The sequence below is a fragment of the Hypanus sabinus genome, unplaced genomic scaffold, assembly GCF_030144855.1.
Source record: "Hypanus sabinus isolate sHypSab1 unplaced genomic scaffold, sHypSab1.hap1 scaffold_149, whole genome shotgun sequence".
Classification (NCBI taxonomy): domain Eukaryota; kingdom Metazoa; phylum Chordata; class Chondrichthyes; order Myliobatiformes; family Dasyatidae; genus Hypanus; species Hypanus sabinus.
This window is the reverse complement of record NW_026779564.1, coordinates 847,727-866,772: the sequence shown is the minus strand read 5'-3', so window position 1 is coordinate 866,772 and position 19,046 is coordinate 847,727. Positions and strand designations below refer to the sequence as shown.

The following is a 19,046-nucleotide window of genomic DNA, read 5'->3' as shown; positions in this document are numbered from 1 at the left end:
AAATGCTGGAGGAACTCATCAGGCCAGGCAGCATCTGGATGTCAACGCTCCTCTCTTCCAGTTGCTTAGTTCCTCCAGCATTTTGTGGCTGTTGCTTGGATTTCCAGCATCTGAAGATTTTCTCTTGCTTTTGATGGAATACAAGGAAGTCATCATTCAGTCATAGTATAAGATACAAGTCATAATTTATAACAGGAGAATTATGTGATAAAGTCATTTTAGTCTGCTCCATAATCAATCATGGAGGATTACTTTCCAACACCGTATTCCTGCTTCCTGCTATAATTCTCAACCTATTTAGCAATCCAGAACATGAATATACCCAAAGATAGCCTCCACCACTGTTTGTGGTGACAAATTCCTCAGATCAAACAACCTTTGGCTGAAGTAATGTCTCTCATCTCAGTTTTAAAGTGAAGTTTCTTTATCCTGAGGCAGCACTCTCAGATCCCAGACTCTCCGTCTAATCCAGACATACTCTCCATTCCCAATGTATCCAGGCTTGTTGTTATTCAGTTGGTGTAAATAATCTCTGCCGCCCCAACTTCACCCCACCCGCAACAACCCTAGATTTTACGGGGGCGGGGGTTGATTTATTTTTCAGCTGGTCTGGCACACCATTGTGGCCGAAGGGCCTGTTCCTGTGATGTACTGTTCCATGTTCTGTTCCATCTTCAGCATCTTGAGTTTCTGTTTGGCTCCCACTGGCAGATAGACAGGTGAGAATGAGGGGGAACTTCAAAACGTGAATTGATTTCTGAAACACCGGTCTATGTCTACTGGTGCAAATTTAATCACAGCCTCTCTCTGTGAGGGATGGAATGGGAACTCATTCTCTGCTTTGCTTCCAAAGAGACTTCAGAACCAAACATCTGAGCACAGAACAGAAATACTCGCTCAACTTCTCATAAACCCTGACAACTTGATTCCCTGATTCACTTTATCTGATTTAGACATGGGTGGTGTCCCAGGATCCAACCTCAGAGGGTCACAGCCCGCACATCTTTTCCACATCTCACTCTGAGAGATTCGCGCTAGCAATATCCAGCCACCTGAGACGTCTGCTTCATTGCGGAAGGAGGAACATTCAGCCGCATCTGAAAAAGCACCAACGTGGACCGAAGCCCAAACACTGCCAGTCCCATATTCCTGGAAACCACATCCCAAGATTGTATCTGAAGCACCAACTCTCCCAGGGCTCTTTGCTGCCGGTAATATGCGGCAGCGTCTCAGCTAATCCCAGTTCATAAAACTTACACTCCCACACCAACCCGTGACAGAACTGGAGCCTGATGATCCTTTTTCTAGACGGGGATTTGCTCTAAAACATGGGCCTTGGACCACAAAGAGGGTGCTGATACATTTTAGCTTGTTCCCACAGTTTCATTGAACACAGTTGTTCATTATTTTATTGAGTGCGGAGTAGCCCAGGTCAATTAGTAGCCATTTTCCCCGTCGGGTAACAGGAAGAAAATGTTTTAAATATGAAATTGAAAATATAGCACTGGAAACTCAGTGCAGGAGATTTCATTTTGTTCTTTTGATGCAGAAACGATTGACTGACTGCAAGATGTGTGACACCCAGAACAGAATTGCATAGATGCAATCCCTACAATCATCTTCATTCCATCCCGAACAGTAAATAGACAATGGGGCAGAAGTAGACCAATCGGTTCTTTGAGCCTACACCGCCATTTAGAGATCATGGCTGATCATTAACTATCAATACCCGGTACCTGCCTTGTCCCCATAACCCTTGATTCCCCTATCCATATGATAACTATCTAGCTCCTTCTTGAAAGCATCCAGAGAATTGGCCTCCACTACCTTCCGAGGCAGTGCATTCCAGACCCCCACAACTCTCCGGGAGAAGAAGTTTTTCCTTAGAGTTAAGGAACGAATTTCCTAAATGACCTACCCCTTATGCTCAAACCATGCCCTCTTGTACTGTACTCTCCCAGCATCTGGAACATATTTCCTGCCTCTATCTTGTCCAATCCCTTAATAATCTTATTTGTTGCAATCAGATCCCCTCTAAATCTCAGTAATTCCAGCGTATACAAGCCCAGTCTCTCTAACCTCCCTGCGTAAGACAGTCCGGACATCCCAGGAATTAACCTTGTGAATCTACATTGCCTTCCTCCAGAGCCAGGATGTCCTTCCTTAACCCTGGAGACCAAAACTGTAGACAATACTCCAGGTGTGGTCTCACCAGGGCCCTGAACAAATGCAAAAGGATTTCCTTGCTCTTGTACGCAAATCCCGTTGTAATAAAGGCCAACATTTCATTAGCCTTCTTCACTGCCTGCTGCACTTGCTCATTCACCTTCAGTGACTGATGAACATGGACTCCTAGATCTCTTTGTATATTTCTCCCTTACCTAACTTTACACACTTCAGATAATAATCTGTCTTCCTGTTCTTACTCCCAAAGTGGATAACCTCACACTTATTCACATTAAACGTCATCTGTCAAGTATATGCCCACACACCCAGTCTATCCAAGTCACCCTGAATTCTCCTAACATCCTCATCACATGTCACACTGCCACCCAGATTAGTATCATCAGCAAATGCTGAAAGCATCCTCGTATCTGAGGCCACTCTCTCTCCGCTGAGAGTCAGCAACCAGAGAGCGATAAACACGTTCAACACTCTCTGCAGCTCTGGTGAGCGGTTGCCCTGGTGACGGAGGAAGTGACTCGCAAAGATAACCGAGCGGGGAAATAACAAACTCGGTGTGACACGTTCTCAGTTTCATTGCGACAAAATTAAACTGAACATTCAGCCATTTTGTAATGGTGATACTAAAATTTCACTGGTTGTTTTTACCCCTTCGAGGTGCATTCCGTAAATTTCATGGTGGTTCCAGCTCTACAGAGCTCTCAGCAGTGCTGACGCTGGTCCAAAATAAATCGCAGTGCTGGATACGACCTATAAGTTAAATGTAATATAAGTTAAATATGGCCCTTGTGGCTAAAAGGATCAGGGAGTATGCAGGGAAAGCAGGTACAGGGTTCTGAGTTGGATGATCAGCCATGATCATACTGAATGGCGGTGCAGGCTCGAAGGGCCGAATGGCCTACTCCTGCACCTATTTTCTATGTTTTCTATGACCTGTCTACAATAAATGTCGATTATGTGTAGACGTTTCAATTGAGATTCACAGAGCCCTTACAGCACAGACACAGGGTTGTTAAAGTCCATCCAGTCAGTGCCATGTCTGGTGTGGTTCCATCCCCCTGCACCCAGACCACAGCCTCTATACCTCCCTCATCCATGTACCTCCCCAAACACCTCTGAAATACCACAATCGGACCTTCATCTCTTACATCTGCTGGGAACTTGGTCCGCATTCTCACCACCCACTGAGTGAAGTAGTTCTCCCTCAGATTACACTTAAATGTGTCACTTTTAACCTTAAATCCATGATTTTACCCAATCTGTTGGGGAAATGACTAACTGCATTCACGCTATTTATACCATCATAGATTTCTATATCCCTAGCTTGGCTTCCCGACCCAGGGTCCTGGACCCTTCCTTTAACTGTAGTGGCAAATGGCATAAAAAAAGTTGTAATCCTGCTAGGATACCCTGTCATTCCCCTGTATTCCAGGTAATCGAGTTCTAACCTGTTCAACCTATCACTATAATTATTTCCTGAAACACTAGCAATGTCCGTGTAATTTTCCCTACACTCTTTCACGCTTATCGACATCTTTCCTCCAAGTAGCTTGCCAGAACTGCACTCAATTCTGTTTTGTTTTTTTTTTGGATTCTCGGCGTCTTTTACAACATTAGCATTAATATCCCGGCCCCTCTTCGCAATAGCCTGTTATAATGGAAAATATGTCCTAAACTCTCTTTACAACTCTGGTGCTACCTTAAAGGAATTGTGGATCTGTAACACCCACGGCACGACAATCGGGATCAAAACAGTTATTTACACCAAGCAGTAAGCCTGATCAACACCTCTACTCACTAACCCACCCTTCACATCCCACCCACTTACAGTTTAACATTTCCTGACAGTTCTAGGCACTCCACTGTCTAAAGTGACTTTATGTACAGACAGTCAATATCATTTTCTGTAGGTCCATACTCTCCTGTGCCTAATGTCACTTTATGGACATAGAATCAATTTCAGTCTCGTATGTCTAGACACTCCTGTGTCTATCGTCACTTCATGGGCACAAAATCAATGTTAGTCTCATATGGCCAGACACTGCTGTGCCTATCGTTACTCTACGGACATAGAATCAACGTCAGTCTCACATGGCCAGACACTCTTGTGTCTATCGTCACTTTTTGGACACAGAATCAATGTCACAGACCAGAGAATTGTGCAATATTGCAAAGGGAGAATGGCTGACTCAAAAAATGAAATTATGTTGAAGGCCATATTAACAACAGCAAAGAAATGCACTAGAAAATTTACTGGAATTACGAAAACCTCCTCTGCATGAAGAATAGGATCAGCAGACGGATCCATCCTAACAGATCCAGATAAAGTATGTGAGAGGTGGATTCAGTATATAGAGCAGCTTTTTGAGATAATAGAGGGGAACCCCCATATATGAACCACCCTAATTCTGGCCCACCTATTACCAAAGAAGAAATGACGAAAGCAATGAAAACAGTGAAATAAGGTAAAGCCACCGGACCTGATGGAATTTCAGTGGAAATGATACAAACCCCAGAAGATCTGGGCATAGATATTCATTTTGAAGAGTTCAATGACATATATAAGTCTGGTGTATTGCCTGACGATCTCTTGAAATCAGTATTTATAACTCTGCCTAAAATTCCTGGAACTATGGACTGCGAAAATTATAGAACAATCAGTCTCCTGAGTCACCTAATAAAGATTTTGTTGAGAATTGTCTCAGTCAAGTTAAAAACAAGTTAAGGCCAGAAACTTCTAAACTGCAATATGGGCTTATGCGGGATAGAGGAACTAGGAACGCAATTTTCATGCTACAAATGTTTTCAGAAAGGGCAATTGAATATCAAAATGATATCTTTTTTATTTTTATTGATTTCACTAAAGCATTTGGCAAAGTGCAACATGAAAAATTATTTCAAGTTCTCACTTAACTAAACATTGACGGAAGGGAAAAATAAGCGCTTCAAAATTTATATTGGAATCAAATAATGGCGGTAAAAAATGATGATAATATAAGCAGTTGGACTAAAATTCAAAGGGGAGTTAGACAGAGATGCGTTGCCTCGCCGGAATTATTACACATCTATACTGAAATGATTCTCAGAGAAACAGAAGACCTAGATGGATTAAAAATTGGAGGTGCTTACATCAACAACATAAGATACACAGATGATACCACCCTAATAGCAAGTGCTGCAGAAGACCTACAAATCCTCCTAGACAAATTAGTACAAACAAGTGCAGACTTTGGTCTAACCATCAACGGTTAAAAAAAACAAATATATGGTAATATAAAAAGAGCAGCATACTCCCAACTGCCAATTTCTCATCGGTAACCAAGAGGTTGAACAAAAGACCAGTTTTAAATACCTTGGTCGCTTTATATCACAAGATGCTAGAAGTAAAGTAGAAACAAAAAGAAAAATGGCCATTGCCAAAACCAACTTCCAAAAAATGAAACCCATTTTTAACAACAGACACATTTCTATGACAACAAAGCTTAGGCTACTAAAATGCCGCATCTGGTCAATCTTGCTGTATGTTTCCGAAACATGGACTGTAACACCTGAACTCCAAAGAAACATAGAAGGAACAGAAATGTGGTTTTTTAGAAGAATGCTGAAAATATCACATAGAGACAGGGTAGCTAACGAGACAGTACCCCAACGTACCCACAACAAAAGATCTTTAATGAGAACATTAAATGAGAGGAACCTTAAATTCCTCGACCATGTCATCAGAAAGGAAGAAATAGAATGCCTTACGTTGCAAGGCTGTATGCCTGGGAAACGCGGAAGAGGGAGACAAAGAAGAACATATATGGACACTGTGAAATAACTAACAGATTTAAGTGTACGATATATTATTGCCGCTGTGTGGGGTCATCAGATGTTGAGACCCATGATCGCTCAGGTGTGTAATGCGCAAGTCGCATGCAGAAGAAGAATCAATGTCAGTCTCATCTGTCCAGACACTCCTGTGCTTAACGTCACTTCATGGACACAGAATCAATCTTTTTAAACTATCATACTTCATGTATAGTGTCTTGTTTATTATTGTGGTCTCCATCATATTGATTTTTTCCTCTGTCCTGAGTAACAATTACTTTGTTCTCCTTTACACTTGTTACTGGAATGACATTAAACAATCTTGAATATTGAAACCTGGGTAAAATACCACGACCAACCACATTATCTATATTCCCTTTTGATTTCATGATCTCCTATAATGTCACCCTCATTCTCCTCTGCAATGAAGATCCAGCTCGGCCAAAAGCTTCCTATGACTCGGCCCTCTAGTCCAGGCAAAATATTCAGCAAACTCTTCTGCAACCTCTCCAGCTTGATAATATATTTTCTACAGTAGGGTGAAAACAACGGTACATAATACTTTGTGTAGCCATGTACATTCATATACAGATCAATGGCATGAATAATAAATTACAGAGGTCTCAACACTGACTCTCACATCCCACTCGTCACAGGGCTCCATTCGCTGGAACCATCTACATTCATCCCCCTCTCCTTCTTATTCTCGAACCGGGTGTGAATCCACCTCACCAGCTCCCTGTGAATCCCACGTGACCGAACCTTCCCGATCAGCTGCCATGCGGGACCTTGTTACAGACTTTACCAAAGTTCAGATGAACATCACTTCCCAAATTCGCCTAACGCCCTAGTTCATTCTTAAATAATCTCCAAGCTACTTGACAGATATGATATCTTATTGGACAGTGTAGACTGTGATTTCCCCATAACCAATGCCCAACCCCGCGTGATTTCAGCCTCACTGCAGACAGAGAAAATTCCGATCCCAGCTGTCGAATTACCAACCTGGACCGAAGCCTGTATACTGTCAGTTCCATATCTTCAGAGTCACCGGCCCAATATCATCACTCATACAAAGACACCTTGGTGCCGGCAATTTGCTGGGGTTTTCCTGCCATTTCCGATTCACAAACTAAGGTGTAATTGGACCCTAATGACCCTCTGCCGGGGCCAGTGCTCAGGCTGGCTCCCCGGTCTGCATAGATGATGTGGATACACTTCAGCCTGTCCCCAGCAGCTAAACCGAGCACATTTGATCCCTATGTTATCGTTGTGTGGGATTTTGTCCAGCAGAGCGGGCTGCCATGTTTCCTGCAGTGTAGCCGGAACAAAATGTAAAATTATGAAGTAGATAATGCTGGAAACTCAGTACATCAGACTACATCTCTGAAAGGACAAATGGTGGAAGACCCAGTTCCAGAACTGAGACTGTCCAAGATGCTGCCGATCTGCTGAGCGTTTCCAGTGTTTTCTCATCCTTACGTTAAATTTCCTGCAACTGTAGTATTTCTCCCTCTTCATTTAAATGCACAGATAGCAACTGATTGCCACCCTGAACTGTAAATGCCACTCCACCCCAACTACTCTGTTAGATCTGAGTTCATTCAGACCCTGGTGTAACAGATCCCACACAGTCAATGCTCACAGCATCCTTTCCTCCCGCTATCACTCTGTTGCCTTTGCTCCCGAGGCCACTGTCTCTAAGCTGAGAGGCGGTGACCACAGAGCGATAAAAAGAGCAACACTTGCTGCAGCCCTGACGGGCTGTTACCCTGGAAACAGAGGAAGTGGCTCACCGAAAATAACCGACAAAGGAAATAACAAGCTTAACATCAGATGCTATGAGTTCCATTATGACAAAGATTAACACTGCAGCCATTTTGTAACGGTGAAACTAAAATTGAAATGGCTGCATTTTCCCTGCGACATGCTGTATTCAATTAAACCTCTGGTGTTTCTAGTTATCAAAAAAAAAAGAAAACTCAATCCTGGAAAAGGGGCAAAACAAAACTTCACAATGAGGAAAAAGTTTAGAAGAACGATTGCTGAAATATATCATTGTGGCAATCGGATAGCCTGAATTGTTGAACAAGATGTTTGATATATATTTAACTGAGGTAATGGGATACAGACTGGACAGAGGTTGAACAAGATGGTTGACATATATCATTGAGGTGGGGGCATACAGACTGGACAGAGATTGTACAAGTTGGGCACGGAATAAGCAGATGGAACCAGGTGGGAGAAGGAATCAAGTGCACTCTCTGATGGTGGTCCAGTAATACAGATCCTGAAATAATAGTATACACTAGTAGATAACAGCTTCCAATATAACAAAGCCAGAAAAAACAATAAGAACTTCAGTATATGTCCTTTTCCACTCTACAGGCTGTATCAATGCACCGCAGAAAGTATCCCATCTCGATGCTTCATATCTTCATACGGCTACTGCTCTTCCTTTAACTGAATGAAATAGCGGAGAACTGTGGACACAGCTGAGCACATCATAGAAACCAACCTCCCCTCCATGGACTCTGTCTACACTTCCCACTGACTCAGTAAAGCAGCCAACATTATGAAAGATCCCCACAACCCTGAACATTCTCACTTCTCACCCTCCCATCGGGGCGAAGAAAAAATAGAACAGAAACATGCCACCGGGCACAAGGACGGTGTCCATTCTGCTGTTAGAAGCGAACAGCTTGATGAGTGGACTTCTGACCTCACAGTCTAAATCGATGTGACCGTGCACCACATATCTACCTGCACTGCACTTTCTTTGTAACCAGAATGATTTGCTTTACTTCAATGTACTACTGCAATGTATTGATCTGTGTGGAGAATACCGGATACACGATTTTCACTCTACCTCTGTACATGGAAAACAAAATAAAGATTCTCCATTTCAATCGTGTGGGAATATTAGACAGCCTGGGTTGCTCCTTTGGGAATTCCGGAGCGAGTGTACACATTTCCGAGAAACCCAGATAAATGAACAAGACTTAATTCTCGCATTAATAGGGCCAGATATCGGGAAACACGGTCAGCATTTCGGCAAGTCGTAGCAATGGAAAGAAGATGGAAATAAACCGCCCAGTCTCCCGAGAGGACGTGAGAGATCTGGATCTCACTGTCCTGTCTGAACAGGGAAGATGAAACTACTCATACACGTGGAGGAGTCTCCCGTGGGTGCGATTACTCTGTTTAACCCTCGAGTCTGCAAGAACACAACGGGCCGAACGGCCGCTTCCAGTGTGCTGCAAATATGTAAAGCAATTATCGACCCCAGGCGTCGATCCAGGTGAAGTTTGGATCCGGTACCGGGCCGGGTGATGGAGGTAAAGTTCACCAGGTACATCTTAATGGATGGGTTCAGTCTCGGCATCACCACCTCATCCCGCTCCCGGGACCAGAACACCAGGGGCTGAGCGGCGACTCATCTCAGGCAGTTCGGTGTGAAGGTCCCATAAACCGGACCGACCACGACACGTTGTGTCCAGGAAGCGGGGCGAGGCCGCCAGTTCGAGGAAGTTAACGGGACTCTCTGCCCAACATGAGGTTCCCCGCCCCCGGGATCGGCTTCAGTACTCACCGATGGGAAATTGTCGGTTGCGTTCAACCCCAGTGACCGGCCTCAATACTGACCGATGAGAACATCATCAATTTGTCCGGAGAGCAGCGAGATCCGTCCACCGGCTCCACGCCGACGATCAGCTTCAACAGAGAACGGAAAGAAAACCCCCGCCCATCCGGAGACTGTGAGAGCGGGGGCGGGGCCTCGGAAGCAAAAACCTCAGATGCTGCAGATCTGCGTTTGAAATGAGAGCGAGGCACCGGTGACTCTGCTCCTCGTCCCTCACACACTGTCCGACCTACCTGCCGCATTCCCCACATTATTCCATATTTACACCAGCTACATTTTTATTTTCCCTAAGAATCTTCCCCGTCCCCATCGCTCCATCTCCCGGTTCTCAGAGTTAAAGGTTCGATTCCCATCCCGGTTTGACGTACAATTCCCACCTGAAAAGGAATTGTGCAGGCTTCTTTGAAATCAGTTCTATGTTTATAAACACTTTTTTCTATTCACATTCTTCCGGAGCCTCACTGGACAAGAACACTGAAACACCAAGTGAAAAACAGCAGGAGGAGGCCATTCAGCCCCTCAAACCATCAACAGGATGGCGGCTGCTCTCCCATCTCAGCCACATGTTTCTGTCCGATCCACATTGCCTCGATCCCTTCCGTCTCCACACATCTGCCGGCCTTTGTGTTCGTTTTATGTGAAGACGATCACTAAGGTGTGGCTCCTCCACCCTCAGGGCGGTTTCATCTTGACACAAGAGGAGGCCGTTGATCGAAACGTCGGAATGGGAATCAGAATTGAAATGTCCGGCCACTGCAAAGTCCCCCTTGTGGCAGATGATACACAGATGCTCGACGAAACGGTCTCCCAATTGATGGTGGGTCTCACCAATGTAAAGGACGCCGCATCGGGAGCACGGGACACAATAAATGTCCCCAGCAATAGATTCGAGATGAAGTGTTGCCTCGCCCGGAAGGACTGCTTTGTGTCTCTGAATGGAGGTGAGGGAGGAGGGGTACGGCAGTTGTAGCACTTAGGCTTATGCAGGGATAAGTATCTGGAAGAAGATTAGTGAGGGGAGATGAATGAACAAGGGAATTGTGGAGTGAGTGATCCCTGTTGAACCCTGTTTGTGACATCCTAAACAGATTTGCATGAATGCAATCCCTACATTCATTAGTTATCCATTTACTGCAACAGAAACGTTATATATTCCATACAGTGAATGCTCAAGGCATCCGGGCACCCACACCGGTTCCTGAGGTCACTGAGGGGCGGTGACCAGAGAGCGATAAATATGTTCAACACTCCATAGCTTTGGTGGGCTGTCACCCTGGTGATGGAGGAACTGGCTCAGCAGAACTAACTGAAAATAGGAAATAAGGAATTCAACTTCACATGCTCTTTTTCATGAATTTATGAACATTTGGAGAGGCAAGGATTTATGACGAATAGACAGCTTGGCTTTGACAAAGGCAGGTTGTGCCTTACCGGCCTGATTGAATTTTCTGAGGATGTGACTAAACACATTTACAGAGGTAGAGCAGTAGATGTAGTGTATACGGATTTCAGCAAGGCACTTGATGAGGAACCCATGCAAGGCTTATTGAAAAATTAAGGAGGCATGGGATCCAAGCGGACATTGCTTTGTGGATTCAGAAATGTCTTGCTCACAGAACGCAAAATTGTTTGTAGATGGACGTCGCTGACTAGGGCTGTTCCTCAGGGATACGTTCTGGCACTACTTCTCTTCGTAAGTTTTATAAAGGACCTGGATGAGGAAGTGGAGGGATAGTTTAGTACATTTACTGATGACACAAAGGTTAGGGGTATTATGGATCGTTTGGAGGGCTGTCGAGGTTATAGCGGGACCCCGATTGGAAGCGAAACTGGGCTGAGAAGTGGAAGATGGGAGTTCGACCCAGATAAGTGTGAGGTGGTTCACTTTAGAAGGTAAATATGATGGCAGAATATAGTATGAATGATAAGACTCTTAGCAGTGAGGAGAATCAGAGGGATCTTGGGGTCTGAGTCCATAGGACACTCAAAAATGCTGCGCAGCCTGACTGTGTGGTTCAGAAGGCATACGGTGCATTGGCCTTCATCAACCTTGTGATTGAGTTCAAGTGCCAAGAGGTAATCTTACTGTTATATAGGACTCTGGTCAGACCCCACTTGGAGTTCTGTGCTTGGAGTGCAGTTCTGGTCGCCTCACTACGGGAAGGATGTGGAAGCCATAGAAAGGGTGCAGAGGATATTTACAAGGATTTCTCTGGATTGTGGAGCATGCCTTATGGGAATAGGGTGAGTGAACTCGGCCTTTTCTTCTTGGAGACCTAATAGAATGATGACTGGCATAGATCGTGTGGATAGTCAGAGGCTTTTTCTCAGGGCTGAAATGGTTTACATGAGAGGGCACAGTTTTAAGATGCTTGGGAGAAGGTACAGAGGCAATGTCAGGGGTAAGTTTTTAACTCAGAGTGGTGAGTGCGTGGAATGGGCTGCCGGTGACGGTGGTGGAGGCGGATACAACAGGGCCTTTTAAGAGACTTTTGGATACGTACATGGAGATAAAAAGAAGAGGGCTGATGGGTAACCCTAGGAAATTTCTAAAGTAGGTTCATGTTTGGGAGAGCACTGTTGGGCGAAGGGCCAGTGTATTATGCTGTGGGTTCTCTATGTTTCTCTGCTTCTGTGTTCTCAGTTCATCCCATACAGTCAATGCTCACAGTATCCTTTCCTCCCACTATCATACTGTTGCATTTGCTCCTGAGGCCACTGTCTCTGCACTGAGAGGCGGTGACCACAGAGCGATAAAAAAATGTGCCACTCTTCTTGCAGCTCTAGTGGGCCGTTACCCTGGAAACAGAGGAAGTGGCTCACCAAAAATAACCGAAAAGGGAAATAACAAACTCAGCATCGTGAGTTTAATTATGATAAAGTTTAACACTGCAGCCATTTTGAATCGAAGAATCTAAAATTGTAAAGTCGGCTTTTAACGTGCTGTTTACAATAATACTCTGATAGTTCTGGCTAACAAAACATGACAATAGTTAGCGATAAATAATATATTAACCTCTGCCGTGAATATACCCAGTGACAGCCCCATTCACCATCTGTTGCAACAAACTCCACAGATCGATTACTCTTTGGCTGAAGAAGTTTCTCTCAGTTTTGAAGGGAAGCTTGTTTATTCCGAGGCTGTCCTCTCAGACCCCAGACTCTCCGTCTGATGGAAACATCCTCCACCTGTCCACTGTCTCCAGGCTGTTCAGCATTCTGTGGGTTTAAATAAGACTCCGTCCCCCTCTATACTTCTGAACTCAATAGAGTACAGGCCAAGAGTCATCAAATGCTTGCCATATGAGCGGTGATTGATACGTTCGTGACCCAAGGTAGATGGAGTCAATTTTTGAAAACCCAGCACATTTATTTTTCAACATAGTCCCCTCCTACATTTACACGCTTAGTCCAGCGGTCGTGGAGCAAACGCATCCCTTCTTTGCAGAATTCGACATCTTGGACCTCCAGAGTTGGCCGACAGTAAGAGTGATTGATAGGTTCATGGCCAAAGGTAGGAGACGAGTTATTCAGCTCTCGTTACATGCACGTTCAGATCAACTCTTTGATCTAACTCATCTCCCACCTCAGGCCACAGACTTGTCAATCACTCCCCCCCGCCCGTACAGAAACCCTCTCGTTCCTGCGATTACTCTTGTGAACCACGAGAGCCACAGTTGTACTGAACACATCTGCTTCATTTCCAACGATTGACAGACAGGAGGCAATGAGGGGCGAACACCAAACTCACGGGTCTATTTCTACTGTTGCAAACACGGTACAGCCCATTTACTCACAGCCTCTCCCTGTGAGGGACGGGGTGCTAACTCATCCTCTCCTCGGTATGGCAGTCATTTCTTCCAAAGAAACTCCCGAAACAAACATCTGAGCCCAGAACAGAAATACTGGCTCAACACCTCATAAACCCGGGCAGCTTGAACCCCGGGGCCATTGTACTTGGATCTAAAACTGTGATATCACAGGACCTAACCTCACAGGGTCACACTGCTGAATCTGCCACTCACCGACCCCCGAATCCTCACACATCGTCCCCGCATCTCACACTGCGTGGTGTAATCAGAAAGTTCCCCATAGCCAATGCCCAGCACCCCGAGGCTTTTGATACACTCTGAAAGGAGGAACATCCAGCCCCCATCTGTGGAAGTATTGACCTGGGCCAAATCCCAGATACTGACAGGTCTGAATGACGAGTGTTTCCCAGGTAACAGCTCAATCCGCAACTCGCCCAGGAGTCCTTGTCGCCAGTAATGTGCTGCAGTGTCTCGGCCATTCAGAGTTCAAACAACAACAATCCGACATCAACCTGTGGCAGAACGGGAACCTGACTGGGTCAGAGATACTGACAGGTCTAAATGCCCAGTGTTTCCCAGGTAACAGCTCAATCCGCAACTCGCCCAGGAGTCCTTGTCGCCAGTAATGTGCTGCAGTGTCCCGGTCATTCAGAGTTCAAACACCAACACTCCGACATCAACCTGTGGCAGAACGGGAACCTGACTGGGTCAGAGATACTGACAGCTACATAGGCCCAGTGTTTCCCAGGTAACAGCTCACTCAGCAACTCGCCCAGGAGTCCTTGTCGCCAGTAATGTGCTGCAGTGTCCCGGCCATTCAGAGTTCAAACAGCAACACTCCGACATCAACCTGTATCAGGACGGGAACCTGATGATCCTCTGACTGAGCCAGAGATCGGGCTAGAAAACCTGGGCGCGGGGTAACAGCAGGCTCGGTACATCAGATTGGATCAGTGGAAAGAGAAACTGTGGAAGACCCAGTATCTGAACCGGGACTGTCCAAGACGCTGCCCGATCTGCTGAACGTTTCCACCATTTTCTCTTTTTACTTTAAATGATGCACAACTATTAACTGATTACACGATATTTGTGACGGTCAGAACAAATCAGCACAAATGTAATACCAATGTTCATTAGTTTTCTCTTCAATCCAATACAGGGATAATTCAGTCAATGCTCACAACATCCATCCCACCCCATTATCAATCTGTATTCTCTGCTTTCAACCCTCCTTCCGACAAAGATTGATACAGCAGACATTTTAACTTTGAAGATGAAATCGCAATGGCTGTCTTTAACTTACTACGTGCTGTATTCAATAAACCCTCTGGTAGTTCCAGGTACAAACACCGATTTCAGTATCAACTCTGTGAGGCAAAAATAAGACAACGGTAGAAGAGAGATTGTTGATATATAATCGTTGATGGGATACAGGCTGATCAGATGTTAACCGAGATGGTGTATATATCTTTGATATGGTGGAATACAGGCTGGAAAATGGTTGACCAAGATAGGTACACTTACATCCTTCATATACATGAGTAAAAATCTTTAAGTTTCCGTCTAAATATGCATGTGCAATTTATAGTAATTTATAATAAATAGTATGTTCAACAATAGAACATAAAATACGATTTTGTCAGCATGAATTAATCATTCTCATAGCCTGCTGGAAGAAGCTGTCCCGGATCCTGTTGGTGTCCTGTCTTTTATGTTGTGGAAACACGAGGAAATTTGCAGATGCTGGAAATTCAAACAGCACAACCAAAATGCCGGTGGAACACAGCAGGCCAGGCAACATCTATAAGGAAAAGCATTGTCGAAGTTCTGGGCCGAGACCCTTCGTCAGGACTAAGTGAAAGGAAAGATAGTAGAAGATTTAAAAGTAGTGAGGGGAGGGGGAACAGCGAAATGATAGGAGAAGACCGGAGGGGTTGGGATGAAACTAAGATCTGGAAAGGTGATTGTTGAAAGTGATACCGAGCTGGAGAATGGAAAGGATCATGGGACGGGAGGCCGAGGGAGAAAGAAAGGAGCAGGGGGAACACCAGAGCGAGATGGAAAACAGGCAAACAACTAAATATGTCAGGGATGGGGTAGGAAGGGGAGGGGGGGCATTAACGGAAGTTAGAGAAGTCAATGCTCATGCCATCAGGTTGGAGGCTACCCAGCCGGTATATAAGGTGTTGTTCCTCCAAACTGAGTTTGGATTAATTTTGACAGTAGAGGGGCCCATGGATAGACATATCAGACTGGGAATGGGACGTGGAATTAAAATGTGTGGACACTGGGAGGTCCTGCTTTTTCTGGCGGACCGAGCGTAGGTGTTCAGCGAAACAGTCGACCAGTCTGCGACGGTTCTCACCAATATATAAAAGGACACACCGGGAGCACCGGACGCAATAAACCACACCAGCCGACTCACAGGTGAAGTGTCGCCTCACCTGGAATGACTGTCTGGGGCCCTGAATGGTGGTGAGGGAGGGTGTAAGGGCAGGTGTAGCACTTGTTCCGCTTACAAGGGTAAGTGCCAGGAGGGAGATCGGTGGGAAGAGATGGTGGGGACGAGTGGACAAGGGAGTCGCGTAGCGAGCGATACCTGTGGAAAGCAGAAAGAGGGGTCTAGGGAAACAGGTGCTTGGTAGTGGGATCCTGCTGGAGGTGGCGGAAGTTACGGAAAATTATAAGTTGGACCTGGAGGCTGGTGGGGTCGTAGGTGAGGAGAAGGGGAACCCTATCCCGAGTGGAGTGGCGGGTGGATGGGGTGGGGGCAGATGTGCGGGAAATGGGAGAGATGCGTTTGAGAGCAGAGTTGATGGTGGAAGAAGGGAATCCCCTTTGTTTATAAACGGAAGACGTCTCCTTCGTCCTGGAATGAAAAGCCTCATCCTGAGAGCAGATGCGGCGGAGACAGAGGAATTGAGAGAAGGGGATAGCATTTTTGCAAGAGACAAGGTGGGAAGAGGAATAGTCCAGGTAGCTCTGAGAGTCTGTAGGCTTATAGTAGATATCAGTAGATGAGCCGTCTCCAGAGATGGAGACAGAAAGATAATGAAAGGGGAGTGAGGAGTCGGAAATGGACCAGGTAAATTTGAGGGCAGGGTGAAAGTTGGAGGCAATGTTAATGAAGTCAACGAGCTCAGCATGCGTGCAGGAGGCACCGCCAATGCAGTCGTCGATGAAGGAAAAGAGGGGGACGGATAACCGTATAGACTTGGAACATGGACTCTTCCACAAAGCCAACAAAAAGGCAGGCATAACTAGGACCCATACGGGTGCCCTGGCTACACCCTTGGTTTGGATGAAGTGGGAGGAGCCAAAGGATAAATGATTGAGAGTAAGAACTAATTCCGCTGGGCAGAGGAGAGTGGTGGTAGAGGGGAATTGGTTAGGTCTGGAATCCAAAAAGAAGCGAAGAGCTTCGAGACTGTCCGGGTGAGGGATGGAGGTATTTAGGGACTGGACGCCCATGGTGGAAATAAGGCAGTGGGGGCGAGGGAACTTAAAATCATTGAAAAAATACAAAGCATGAGAAGTGTCACGACCATAGGTGGGAAGGGATTGAACAAGGGGGGATAGGACAGTGTCAAGGTATGCAGAAATGAATTCGGTGGGGTAGGAGCAAGCTAAGACACTGAGTCTACCTGGACAGACAGGTTTGTGGATCTTGGGTAGGAGGTAGAAACGGGAAGTGCGGGGCGTATAACGTTGGTGGCAGTAGATGGGAGATCCCAAGAGCTGATAAGGTTGGTAATGGTGTGGAAGACTGAGGCCTGGTGCTCCTTAGTGGGGTCATGATCGAGGGGTAAATAACAGGATGTATCAGCGAGTTGCCGCTGTGCCTCGGCCAGGTACAGGTCAGTACGCCAGACTACTACAGCGCCCCCCTTGTCAGCGGGTTTTATAGTGAGGTTGGGATTGGTGAGGAGGGAGTGGAGAGCAGTTTGTTCGGAATGAGTGAGGTTGAAATTGGAACAAGGTGTGAAGTGGTGAAGTCGAGTCTGTTGACGTTCCGTCGCCAGTTAGCAATAAAGAGATCCAGATCAGGCAGAAGACCAGAGTGGGGTGTCTATGAAGGGGGGTTGAAGACGGGAGAAAGGGTCATCGGTGGGGATGGGAGAGACCTTGCCAAAATGTGAACTCGGAGACAGAGCCGGCGGAAGAAGAGTTCAGCGTCATGGCGTAGGCGGAACTCGCTGAGGTGTGGGCGAAGGGGGACAAAGGCGAGGCCCTTACTGAGGACGGCTCGTGCTGCCTCAGAGTGGAATGTCAGAGGGGATGGCAAAGACCCGGCACGGATGAGAGCCGGGATCAGAGGAGGGAGGGGGAGGGAGGCTGATTGAGTCATTGGAGAGGGGAGGGTTGGGCTGAGAGAAAAATGGAGGCTCCGAGTTTCCAGCGGTTAACGGTGGGATCTGAGGGGCAGTGGATTGTAGAGTGCTGGTGGTGGAAGGGGAGACGAGAGTCACAATCGAAGCTTGTGTGGAGTCGTTGGAGGCTGCTCCCACCCCCAAAGATGACCCCCTTCTCCTGCTTAAATTTCCAGCATTTGCGGATTTCCTCGTATTTCTGTTATCATTACACCTTTCCAAGATCTGTTTCCCTATCTGCTCCTCCATATACCTGTTACTATTGGGCGGACTATAAAAACACCCAGTAAAGTTATTGTCCCCTTGCTGTTCCTAACTTCCATCCGCAGAGACTCTGTAGACACCACCTCCATGGCCTCCACTTTTTCTGCAGCCGTGACACTATCTCTGAGCAACAGTGCCATGTCCCCACCTGTTTTGCCTCCCTCCTTGTCCTTTCTGAAATATCTAAGACCCGGCACTTGAAGTAACCGTTCCTGTGTCTGAGCCAACCAAGTCTCTGTAATGGCCATCACATCATATCTCCAAGTACTGATGCACGCTCTAAGCTCATCCGCTTTGTTCACAACACTCCTTGCAGTTAAATGGACACATCTCAAAGCGTCCGTCTGAGCACCTCACTTCTCTATCAGCTGCCTCTCGCACTATCTACAAGTTTTGTCTATTTGTGAGCCAACCTCCTCTTCCCCAGTCTCTTCAGTTCCGTTACCACCCCCAGCAATTCTAGTTTACACTCTCCCCATCAGCCTTTGCAAACCTCCCCGCCAGGATATTGGTCCCCCTGGGATTCAAGTGCCGCCCATCCTTTTTCTACAGGTCACACCTGCCCCAAAAGAGGTCCGAATGATCCAGAAATCTGAATCCCTGCCCCCTGCTTCAGGGCCTCATTTATCCTTCACCTCATTCTATTCATATTCTCAATGTCGCGTGGCACAGGCAGTAATACCGAGATTGCTACCTTTTGGGGTCCTTCTTCTCAATATGCTTCCAAACTCCCTATAGTCTTTTCTCAGGACATCTTTCCTTTTCCCACCTATGTCATTGGTGCCAATATGTACCATGACCTCTGGCTGTTCTCCCTCCCACTGCAGGATATCTTGGACGCGATCTGAAACATCCCAGACCCCGGCACCTGGGAGGCAAACTACCATCCGAGTTTCTTTCCTGTGTCCACAGAATTACCTGTTTGACCCCCTGACTATAGAGTCTCCTATCACTACTGCCTGA

At 46.1% G+C, this 19,046-nt stretch overlaps 1 protein-coding gene across 6 annotated transcripts in view; it reads right to left on the bottom strand.

The window, feature by feature from the left end:
* The window catches only part of LOC132387036 (NACHT, LRR and PYD domains-containing protein 3-like), a 58,503-nt gene that overhangs the window by 23,322 nt on the left and 16,135 nt on the right, over positions 1 to 19,046 (bottom strand). For 2 of the 6 annotated variants that reach the window (XM_059959410.1, XM_059959406.1), the window contains exons 1-2: positions 9,640 to 9,668; positions 2,833 to 2,934 (exon numbers count right to left, since the gene is read on the bottom strand). The exons of 1 other annotated variant lie outside the window; for it this stretch is intronic. The gene's annotated coding sequence lies outside the window, so the exon portion shown is untranslated. Of the gene's footprint in view, positions 1 to 2,832; positions 2,935 to 9,586; positions 9,716 to 19,046 lie in introns of those variants that run through there. 3 more of the 6 variants (XM_059959409.1, XM_059959407.1, XM_059959412.1) reach the window with 3 other exon arrangements.